Raw genomic sequence first — 12,432 nt, 5'->3', positions numbered from 1 at the left:
TGTGGGACTTTTCCTTGCCCAGACCTATTAGAGAAAAATTTGTCCTTTCCTCCTCTCTCCCTCCCCCCTTTTTTTTTTCCCCCTTTCTCCTGGTGTAACTTCCCTCCCGATATGTATTTGTTGGTGGAATCCCTGTTTGGTATCTCGCCCTCCGGCGGACATGTGCTCCCCCTGGCCTGGGGCGGTTTTTTCCTTCCCCCATGGCTTGCAGGTTTTAGGACAGTGACACCGGAGTTTCCGCTGTCTATTTGGTCCTTCCTGCACACTTCCGGTGCGGCGTTACCCTACTCCGCATCTGCACAGTGTGGAGGCGCTGGCGGCGTGACGTCAGACACCGCCGATGTTCCCGCCGGCAGGCACGCCTGACACAACGCTCGTTGAGGATCCCATAAAGCAGCGGTCTGTTTACCCTTATCCAACATGCTGAATCATTTGCAGTCTCACTAACTGCTTTCACTAACTGCTTATACCATCGAATTTTGTGTGATACCTCACTTTGGTTACCACAAATATCTGCATACTCTGTGACTGGTAAGCTTTTACTGTTATTTGACGGTAGAGAGTGGTGCTGTGTGTCTCTTTTTTTTCTCTCCGCTAATTGAGTTAAATACTTTATTTCTACTAGTGCCATACTCATTCCATCCCCCATGTCCGCCGGAGGGGGAATATAAAAGGGGCCCACTTACCCGAAGTTTGTTTTTTATCTTCCCTTTCTCTGACCCTCTGGGTGAGTAAATGTCCCCATATTCTTACTTTTATTTGCTATTTTATATAATTATTGGCTGAATAATGTTCTATCTCTTTATCTATATGAATTTGTTGACTGTTAATGAATTGTATGTTATTCATTTTATATAGACATCCTCCTGAAGAAGCGGATGATCCGCGAAACTAGTAGAGGAACCTTCCCTATATGCCACCAGAATTGAACTCTGTTATGAGTACCTGTATATGTTAATCTGGGGTGTATTATGATTTTATTTATGATACTTTGTATTTCGTCTTTTTTGTAATTATTAAACGTGTTAAATTTTATTATTATCTATCTTTCCTTTTTCTCTCTATATATAAAGTACCGGTATAGTCCAAACACCAATCATTGGTCTGGGTTGAGTATAAAAAGCTAGCGTGAACGGCTATCTCAATATCCCCATACCAAAAATGTCATTCTCTAAAAAGGGGAGAGAAACCCACACACAAAAAAAACAAAAAAAAAAATGTTGGTTATATTGGACTTTTTAGGCATAATATTATGTTTAAATACACAACAAGAAAAGAACATATAAAAAAGAAATTATTTATTTATAAAAAATAAAAAAAAAGGTAAAAGCATATCAAGTACTGCTTTATATCCTGTCTATATTAGTATATTTTAGGCAGTGTCCATATCTGTATCTATTGGTTATATATACCCAAAGGGTGAAAAAATGTACATTAATATTCAATATAAGAAAGGATTACACTAGACAGGGTATTAATTACAGAACCGATCTTAAATATATTCTGGCGCTCTACATGTTTCGTGTTTTTGGTCAACGCTTCCTCAGGTTTATCAATTTCAAAAATACAGAAAATATATCAATCAGATCAAAGACAAAATATTTCACATACATTTATAATCAATTTACAAACTAAACAGAAAAAAACAACTGAATTATAATTACAAAAGTAAAAAACATAAAATAAACCTTCCTCCCAGGGGAAAAAAAAAAGGGGGGGGGGGTTTCTTCCCCTCATTTTGTTTTATTTCAAGCTTAACCATGCGGTTCTACTGCCCCTCCAACCTGACATGTGAACAAGGCCTTGGTTCACATCTGTGTGGCTGCGTGCTGGGTGTAGGGCAGCCCATTCATTTCAATGGGCTTCCCTACCCACAAAAATGTAGGGAAAGAAGTCCAAGCTTTTTTTTTTTTAATTGCACTGCACCAAAAGCATCCCACGTTTTCCAATGTGTGGGGTACCATTAGGAATTGATGGTACCCCTAAAGAGCAGAGCAGCAGTCTGTGTGTCGGGAATGAGCACGACAAAGGCAAGAGAATTCTTCTTGGGCCGAGTATTAGTGCTCGAACGGACACACTTAGACCAAATTTTAATGGTTCTAAGAATGTCAGGCAAAATGGTCGGCCCTCAAGAATGTTCACTTCATCAAATCTGGCCCTCTTTGAAAAAAATTCGGACACCCCTGGCCTAAACTGATGAATACATTTTTTTTTTTTATATTTTTTGGGGATATTTATTATAGCACAAAGTAAAATATATATTATTTTTTTTTTTAAATATGTCAGTCTTTGTTTTTATATTGCAAAAAAAAAAAAAAGCAGAGGTGATCAAATACCACCAAAAGAAAGCTCTATTTGTGGGAAAAAGGACATACATTTTGTTTGGATACAGTATCGCACGGCTGTGCAATTTTCAGTTAAAGCGACACAGTGCCATATTGCAAAAAATAGCCTGGTCATTAGGGGGGTAAATCCTGATGTGGGGGGGGGGTCTGGGGACCCTGATTTAAGTGGGAGGGAGGATCTCTGGGGACCCTGCTGTAAGGGGCCCTCTGGGGACCCTGCTGTAGGGGGCCCTCTGGGGACCCTGCTGTAGGGGGGGCGGCCCTCTGGGGACCCTGGTGTAATGATAATAAATATACACACTAACATACACACACACTCACTAACACACACACACACACACACACACACCCTCTGGGGACCCTGCTGTGGGGGGGTGGTCCCCTCTGGGGACCCTGGTGTAATGATAATAAATATACTCACTAACACACACACACACACACACACACACACTCACTCACTCACTCACTCACACATATTTATATACATGTGTATGCCTGCCAAAGTGTATGATTCTTTACTTCGCTGCTATGTGCTCTAGCCCCAGATTTTGTAGACCTAGCAACGTCCCTGGTTACATTTTAAGGGTTAAGGTTAGGATTGGCACTCACTATCCTGAACACAGTGGTGACCAACACCGATTGTGATTGTTAATCTCCCAGGTAGAGGGTCACAGACAGCAATAAAATTTGACAGGGGTTCTAAACCTTCCCCAAGCTATTTAAAAAAAGTTTTGAAGATAAAAATACACTATAAATTCACCCAAAAGAAATCACTGTACGTTCTCTTTATAGAACCGCTTTCCAAGCAAGCCAGAGATATTCCCACAAACCCCGTAGGTGTTACCTTTGCGGTAAAAGGCTGATCCAGGTTCCGATGTTCCACAATGTAATCACCAGAGCAATGAAGAAAACAAGATAAAGCCACCACAGAAATCGACAAAACCAATGTGTGATGGCAGTGATGCAGCTAATGATCTTAATCACAAGACAAAAAAACACCAAGAAAGCCAAGATGAGGAGAGGATCCATTGATATTTGAATTGTAGCTTCAGATTTCCCTCACAACAACATGAGCTATGAGGAAATGGCTGCTAACTATGCAAACTATTTAGAAAACGGCCATTTCCTCATTTACAATGAATGGAAACCTGAACCTCCTTTGCCCTATTTCCAACCCACCTGCCATACTTGTGAAAATCCATTACTTTTAGTTATTTCGCTATTAGTGAAAGTCTCAGACACACAGAAACTTCAAGACAAATTGGATAATATTTTAAAACGATATGTCTTCCAGTACTTAAGCTTTCTGCACACAGAATATAGGCATAGAGCTAAGGCTGTATTCACCCTTGTGTGACTTGTTATGCAACTTTGGACATCAAAGTCGCATGACAACTCGTTCCCCATGTTTTCCAATGATAACCATTCATATACAAGTGCATCTCATAAAATTAGAATATCATCAAAAAGTTAGTTTTTCAGTAATTAAATTCAAAACGTGAAACTCGTATATTATATAGAGTGATATATTTCAAGCATTTCTTTCTTTTTATTTTGATGATTATAGCTTACAACTAGTGCCTACATTCTATATGCTCTAGAATTTCCTGGTAGAGCGCTGCTCTGACTTTGGACTTGATAAAACACAGTGGACCAACACCAGCAGATGGCATGGTTTCCCGAATCATCACTGACTGTGGAAACTTCACACTGGACCTCATGCAACTTGGATTCTGTGTCTCTCCGCTCTTCGTCCAGACTCTGGGACCTTGATTTCTAAATGAAATGCTAAAGTATCCACAGTCAGTGATGAATTGGGAAGCCATGTCATCTGCTGGTGTTGATCCACTGTGTTTTGTCAAGTCCAAAGTCAGCGCAGCCATCTACCAGGAAATTCTAGAATGCTTCATGCTTCCCTCTGCTGACCAGCTTTCGGGAGATGCTGATTTCATTTTCCAGCAGGACTTGGCATCTGCCCACACAGCCAAAAGTACCAATACCTGGTTTAATAATCGCGGTATCACTACGCTTGATTGGCCAGCAAATGGACCTGACCTAAACCCCATAGAGATTCTGTGGGGTATTGTCAAGAGGAAGATGAGACACCAGACCCAACAATGCAGATGAGCTGAAGGTCACTATCAAAGAAACCTGGGCTTCCATGACACCTCAGCAGTGCCACAGGCTGATCGCATTCATGCCACGCTGCATTGGTGCAGTAATTCATGCAAAAGGAGCCCCGGCCAAGTATTGATATAGTGCATAATATACGGTACATGGATATACTTTTCAGTAAGCCAACATTTCTGTATTAAAAATCCTTTTTTTTTATATGTAATATTCAAATTTTTTTTTTTTATACTCCATTTGGGGTTTTCAGCAGCTGTAAGCCATAATCATAGGAATTTAAATAAAGAAATGCGCGCAATATATCAGTCTGTGTGTAACGCATCTATATAAAATATTTGAGTTTCACTTCTTGAATCGAATTACTGAAATAACTTTTTGATGATATTCTAATTTTATGAGATGCAACTGTATGTGCGACTTTCATGCAACTTTAGGGCCATACACTTCAATGTTAACCCTCAAACAGTGCATGAAAGTCATACCTGAATGTTATACAATGCAACAGTTGTCTATTATTAATGGTTAAAGCCAAAGTGGTATCCAAGTTGCACCCATCTACGCAACTTTGGAGTCATAATGGTCTGAACCTACCTGGAAGTTGAAGTTTAGTAAAAGTTAAGAAAAGAAAAAAAAAACGTTTGAAGAGTGTTCCATTTGTTGGGAACTGGATCTCAACCAAAAATAGCAAAGTCCCAAGATACCCCTACAGCAGTGATCTACAGGTGTTGGACTGAAATTACCTTGCTGGCCCTGCTGAATTTTGATCCATCTATGGCCAGCTTATGGGTGACGTCATGCTCCCAGGCATTACCAGCTGTTGTCATACTCTCTCAACCTTTTACAATAAAAGAACTACCTGAAATAATTGTAGGTCTCAGAGAACCCCTGTTACAAAATGATTATATCACAATACATTAAGATGATGGGTAAAAATTGTTGATATGATAAATAAAAGGATAATGAATGTGATGTACACAGCATATATGACACATAGAGAGGGAATGTAATACTCTCCTCCCCTCTCTATAGGACAAAAAGAAACACAGACAGTGTAAACCAGGGCTCAAAATTTCAAGTCCTGAGTTACTAGTGTAAAAGATGTCAAAATCAGGTTCCCCATAAAAAAGGATTATAGTTCTGTCATGGAGAAAGTAAAACGTATGGCATTTCTAATAAATCACCAGTAGATGGCATCATAGAGTTAAAAGCCTGAACGACAGAGAGCACATTCTAATGGAACCACTGCTGAAATAGCAGGGGGAACCAAAAAGACAGACCTGTGTTTCTGGTGGGAACGGAATAGCAGTTGCTATCCGGTCTGAGACTGAAGGCATACCTCCCAACATTTTGAGATGGGAATGAGGGATACCTACTACCACTACTACCCAAGTGTTTTTGTTTACCACTAGTATTCCTTTATATTGGCTTTTAAAATGTACAAATGCAGGAATTTTTAGAAATTGGATGAACGGTTTAGCACTGGGAAACACTTTTGGAAAGATAAAAAGTGCATTTTTATACAACTATATGGATCAGACTAAAATGAGGGACAGAGGGACATTGCTCAAAATCAGGGACAGTCCTTCGAAATCAGAGACAGTTGGGAGCTATGTGTAGGTCATGTGTTTGTCATTGCAGGTGAGAGGGAACATATTTAGGTCTATAAACAGGGCAAAATCAATTTAATTTACATTTCTGGGATCAGTAAAGGCTGTTGTGTGATTAAATATCATACCAGCACATGTGCAATTGTTTATTATTTTCTATGAGGACATTATTCCTGTATGTAGAAAAGTCTTTAACCTCTTTCAGCCTAATGAGGACCTTCAAAGCCAAAGACAGCTGACATCCTTCCATATGTAGTGGGTTGTGAGGCATAGTGGGTGCAAAGATGGTGAAAGTCATTGGGCACCAGACACTTCTTGGATGCAAAAGAGGTTTTATTTCTTTTAACAGTCCTTTTATATTTTGAAGGGAAATAGGGTTAGGGCCAGGACACATTAAAGTGTAAGTAAACCCCCTATTGTTTTCAGCCAAAGAAGCTGCCATCTTTGCCTCTGTTTTATATAAAACTACCATGATGCTGCACATGTGATCAGTCATGACACCAGCCATTGGATGGTTTAACAGTTTGATTGAAAGCACAACCAATGGGAGTGTTACATTTCCGGCATGCCCCGGAAATGAAACTGTTTTATGGATGGGTTTACTTCCGCTTTAAGTAGTTGCACTTTCAATTAGCAGACTCCGAGACTTCAAAAGGAGGACAGTCGAACAGGGAAAGGCGCCATTTCTGCATGTGCAGGCTTGCTGTCCCCTATGGCAACAGTACATAACACAAAGCTCAACAGTTCACTCAGTTTCACTACAACTTCTACTTGTAGTTCTTCAGGCCCTTGAGCTTCTAGTCTCTCACTGGAACCTCTGATTTACGGATTCTGAATACTGTGAACTGAAGGTTTTTGCTGCGTTATCTCCCTCAAGCGTCAACCACGCTTTCCTGCTGGGTTCCCTGCTGACCAGCTCGGTCCCTGGCTTGACACATAAGACTGCTCTGCAAGCATCACCTCCGCTGATTGGGTCTCTGACATGATCACTTCCTGAACTTTCCCGATTCTCAACCATGCCCGTTCGGTGAGAATACGGCTCCAGTACTTGCTTCAGTTACTCACTGTGGTCCCTGGTAAAGGTGGATTTCCCCTTAGTGGCGACAGCTTTCCTTCTACCTCCAACCTCAACAGGTTCTCCGGGTGGCCCAACCTCACTTTTGGTTGGACTGCAAGCCGTAGTCCCAACCCTGCGCTGCCCTCTTACTTCTGGATGGGCCCTCACACAGCCTGGCAGCCAGATGCCCCCTGGGATAGGCCCAATCTCTGGCATAGCACCCTGGGGCGTATGACCCACATCCACCCAGACAGTGGTCCGGGTGGCACAGAACATAGATCACCTGACCTCACCCGAATATATAGGTTCTCCCAGCAGGCCAAGGGATTCAAGAAAACCCCTGCCCATTGGCTGAGAACGCATATACCCATAACTTGACCTTGGGTTGTCCTTCTCATATCTAGTACCGCCAAGTTCCCAGCCACCTAGTGGTAGAAGAGGAAAGTGCAACAAGGTCAAACAGGGAGAAATCAATAGAGCTCTATCAATTAACTGCAATAGATACTGCTAAGGAATTTGGTGACTGCAATAGATACCGCTGACAAGGAATTTGGTGAGGAGCTCCCCGACTAAACCTCAAGACGCTACATGTATATGAGAATGTTATCAATATAGATATAGATGTGTAGTACTATGTACGAACAGAATAGCAGTTGCTAGCCGGTCTATCAGACTGAAGGTCACGTGTTTTTGTCATTCAAGAAACTTTTCAATAAAAACACTTCTGGTTTCACCCGGCCTGCTCCCTTCGCACATTGGAATTACTGATCATATTTTCAGCATGTGCAACACTACCCAGGCCTTAAGGGTTAATCGCCAGCAGTTGCCCCACCCAACCCCTACTCTGTCATGTCCCTATAAATGATCTCATGAAAAAGCACTTTTAAATGTTTTATGCAGAATTAAAGAAGAGCTTTAAAAATGAAAAAAAAAAACAGTAGGTGATGTAAATATTCAATCTGTTAACTATTTCACTAGTTGTTTTTCAAATAACAGTAAGGATGTTCACATATTTACCTTTTCCCCCTGTATCTGAAAGCTCTCATGTTCATTTCCTGTAATCAGGATACGACTCTGCTTCCTCTTTCTCAGAATACCACCCTACTCATCTGCCCGACCACTGTACCACCCTGCTCTTCTGCCCCACCACTGTACCACCCTACTCATCTGCCCCACCACTGTACCACCCTACTCATCTGCCCCACCACTGTAACCCCCTGCACATCTGCCCCACCACTGTACACCCTGCTCTTCTGCCCCACCACTGTACCACCCTGCTCTTCTGCCCCACCACTATACCACCCTGCTCTTCTGTCCCACCAATGTTCCCCCTTTCTCAATTGCCCCACCACTGTACCTCCCTGCACATTTGCTCCACTGCCATACCCCCATGCTCCTCTGTCTCACCGCTGAACCATCTTCTCATCTGCCCCACCACTGTATCTCCTGAACATCTTTCCAACCGCTGTACCCCCTGCTCTTCTGCCCCACCATTGTAACCCCTGGCCATGTGTTCCTTTCTCCTCTGCACATCTGCCATACCTCTGTACCCCCCTGCTCCTTTGTCTCACCGCTGTAACCCCCTGCTCATCTGGCCCAACACTGAACCCTCACCTCATCTGTTCCACCACTGTAACCCCCTGCTCATCTGCCCCAATACACTTCCTTTCACATCTGCCCCTGTCTCACCACTGAACCCCCTTCTTATCTGGCCCAACACTAAACCCCCTTGCTCATCTGGCCCAACATTGAACCTCCCTGCTCATCTGCTGAAAAACTGTACCCCCTGCTTTCTGTCCCACTGCTGAACTCCCTTCTCATTCCTTCAACCACTGTACCTCCCTACACATCTGCCCCACCACTGTACCCTCCTGCTCATCTGCCCCACTACTGTACCCTCCTGCTCATCTGCCCCACCACTGTACCCTCCTGCTCATCTGCCCCACCACTGTACCCTCTTCTCATCTGTGATATGCAGAGTGGTGAAAGGAAGCCGAGATGAGACACATCTACCTGTCCTGGCACACTTATCCTGCTGATCCAACTCTCGCATCCAGCCAATGTTCATGTATGTGATGCATGTGATGTCACATACAAGCATCTGGAATGGATGCACAATGATCTCAGGTCAGGGGCATTTTCTGAAAGCAGTGGGCCTGTGTGCAGGATCATAAGTTGGGTCCCCCCCTGCAGCTGAGAAAAAGTGTGGCGCTTTGCGCCACAGGAAAAGTTGGGTGTGATTTTCATTGCGCTGAATACTGGCTCTGCCTTAAAGGGACACAGAGTGCCGGGGTTCAGCAGTAAGTGACGCAAAGGTTCAGGAATAATTTCAACAAAATTCCCAGAAGCTCAACAGTAATTCCACAAACTGTCACCGGATTGTGGTTTTCTTAATCGCAGTGAAATCCCTTCTTTCTGAGATTGGTAGTGACAACCAAACGAGTCATCTTCCTCCAGATGGTGGGCGGAGCTAGCAGGACTGATTGGCTTTAGCAGTGGCCAATGACAGTCCTTCTCCTGGAAATGGGGACTGACCCCCCCCCCCCCCACCAGAACTGCACCCAATCTCTTTACCATCACAAAAGCTGACGATCGCAGCTACAGCAGTTAGTTAGAAAACCAAACAATGTTTCCCATCTCTTACAATGTGTGGGGGCGCAGTGCCTCCCCCTCAGTGCAGGTGCGGTGTGTGGGGAATTCTGAAATTGGAATGCATTATTGTCTCACTGACACTTCCCTGCACTGCTCTGCTGATGGGGAGGGAGTCGAGTGCCGGCAAAAGAGGCTTTGGGTGCCACGGGTTGCCTGCCCCTGGACTACAACGTGCCGTCCCGAAATCATTGGGGGAATTGCTCCTTCATCTCAGGCATCACAGAAGTTTCACCAAGGCTCCGCCCACTCACCTGCATGACCGTTCCTGTGATGCCCCGCCCACTCCTTATCTCTACTGAGCTTGTCACCTCAGATCGTGCTGACTCCGTTTTACATAACACACAACCATCTATTGATTGACAGATGGGCGTGTGTTATGTAAAACAGACGGCATGATACAAGGCATAAGGACTCATGGAAAATGTAGTTCCCTGTGGGACATGCAGAAGCTAGCACAGTGAAAGGAAATGACATGCTAGCTTTGCTGACCATGCGCAAATGCAGCCTCCAGGCAATCCAAATCAAAGCTGTCACAGTGGGCAATCCCCACTCTGTATGATGATTTAGCCGGCTCTCCTCTTCCTCTCTTCCCCTGGCGGATCGCTGGAAGAACGGCTCCCATTCAACCCCATCTGCAGGCGGTACTGCCCCCCCCTCCTCTGAAGCAGCCCTACACTCACTAAATGCAAGCAGGCGAGTGTAAATTTAGAGGGCTGGTGTAAACTGTACTCTTCCTTTACATTAATGGATAGTGGAGGGGTGTCATCTAACATTGGCAGTCAGAGTTCCCCTTTAAGTTATATAGAAAAATAAATACATGCTCCTTTACATTGGTGGTCAGTGAAGGAGTGCCCTATTACTCTGTTGGTCTGTGGAAAAGTGCCACCTTGCGTTGGTGGTCAGGAAAGAAGTGGTCAGTGAAGCGTGCCCCAGCATATTGGCATTCAGTTGAAGAGTACCCCCTTATGTTGCATAGTTACATAAGAATATAAATAAGTTCTCCTTTAGATTAGGGGTCAGTAGTAGAGTGCCCCCTTATGTTGGTGGTCAGTGGAGGAGTGCTTTATTACGTTGTCATCAGGGAAGAAGGGCCTATTTACAATGGTGGTAAGAAGTGTCATATTACAGTGGTGGTCACGGAAAAATTTCCCCATTAGTGGTCAGTGGAGAGTGCCATCTTACATTGAGTCAGTTTATATCCCCCCCTCTTTAAAGAGATGTTCAGCTGAGATTATACTGCCACTGCTCATGAACCTGCCAGCAACCTCTGGGGGAACCCTGGTTAAGAAAGTCTAATGTAGACCACTATGTACACTATGCATCCTTATACAGCTACACTGTACGCTATGTATTACATCCCCACACTGCCACACTCTGTACATTGTGCTATGTATTAAATCCCCACACTGCCACACTCTGTACACTGTGCTATGTATTACATCCCCACACTGATACACCGTGCTATGTTTTAGATTCCAACACTGTGTTAGGCATTACATCCCCACGCTGATACACTCTGTATACCATGCTACGTATTACATCCCCACACTCTGTACACTGTGGTTTATATTACTATATTGGGCAGCACAGTGGTGTAGTGGTTAGCACTTTCACCTAGCAGCAAAAATGGTCACTGGTTCAAATTCCGACAATGACACCATCTGCCTGGAGTTTGCATGTTCTCCCTGTGCCTGTGTGGGTTTCCTCTGGGTAATCTGGTTTCCTCCTACACTCCAAAAGACATGCTGGTAAGTTAATTGACTCCTGTCTAAATTGGCCCCTAGCGTATGTATGAATGTGTGTTAGGGACCTTAGCTTGTAAGCTCCTGCAGGGTAGGGACTGATGTGACTGTAAAATGTATATGTAAAGTGCTATGTAAATTATGTACCTGAAATAAATAAAAAATAAAACCTCACACTGATACACTCTGCACACTCTGCGGTGTATTACATCCTCACACTGATAAACTCTGCTTTTATATTGCCACCTTTTAGAAAATTTTCTATGAGTGAAAATGTCAACCTTGTTCTTGAGAGGAGCCCATGTTTGCTGACAGTAATAATAATACTATACCCGTTACTACTTATATTATTATTACTGCTATTATCACTTGTAGTATTATATCTACTACCACTATTATTATTACTTCTACTATTATTATTATACAGTATACTACTACTATTGCTACTGCAACTATTATCACTAGAAGTATTATTATTACTAATATTATTGTTTATTACTTCTACTACTATTATTACTACTAATAATAATAATCAGGATAATAATAGTTGGATGTAGCAAAGTAGTTCCCAGAGTCATATAACCATGATTAATGACAGGTTGGATTGTATCTGGAAATGTGGGACAATGACATCATTTCTTAGAAGGAAATACAACCAGAAACGAAAATGAGAGCGCGCATTAGAGCAGGAAGAACTCTCATCCTGACAAAGTGGTCTGGCTGCAGAGTGGAGCTCCATGTTTGACAGGAAGCATGTGGCCTCCACTTTTTTTTTTTTTTTATTGAACTTTATTGTAACAAACAATGAATGGCTGTAGGGGGCCTCCACTCCACTTTTTTTTTTGTTTGATGAACTTTAATGTAACACACATTCAATAGACATTAGAAACAACACATGG

General features: G+C 43.0%; 1 long non-coding RNA gene across 1 annotated transcript in view; it reads right to left on the bottom strand.

The window, feature by feature from the left end:
• Positions 1-3,442, bottom strand: part of LOC143975857 (uncharacterized) — a 38,445-nt gene extending 35,003 nt beyond the window's left edge. Inside the window, exon 1 of the long non-coding RNA XR_013272429.1 lies at positions 3,190-3,442. This is a non-coding gene — a long non-coding RNA (uncharacterized LOC143975857). The remainder of the gene's footprint in view (positions 1-3,189) is intronic.
• Positions 3,443-12,432: the final 8,990 nt, after the last annotated feature.

The sequence above is a fragment of the Lithobates pipiens genome, unplaced genomic scaffold, assembly GCF_037356315.1.
Source record: "Lithobates pipiens isolate NorthernLeopardFrog02 unplaced genomic scaffold, aLitPip1_a1.2 Scaffold_1, whole genome shotgun sequence".
Lineage (NCBI taxonomy): Eukaryota > Metazoa > Chordata > Amphibia > Anura > Ranidae > Lithobates > Lithobates pipiens.
This window is presented reverse-complemented; position numbering and strand designations above follow the sequence as displayed.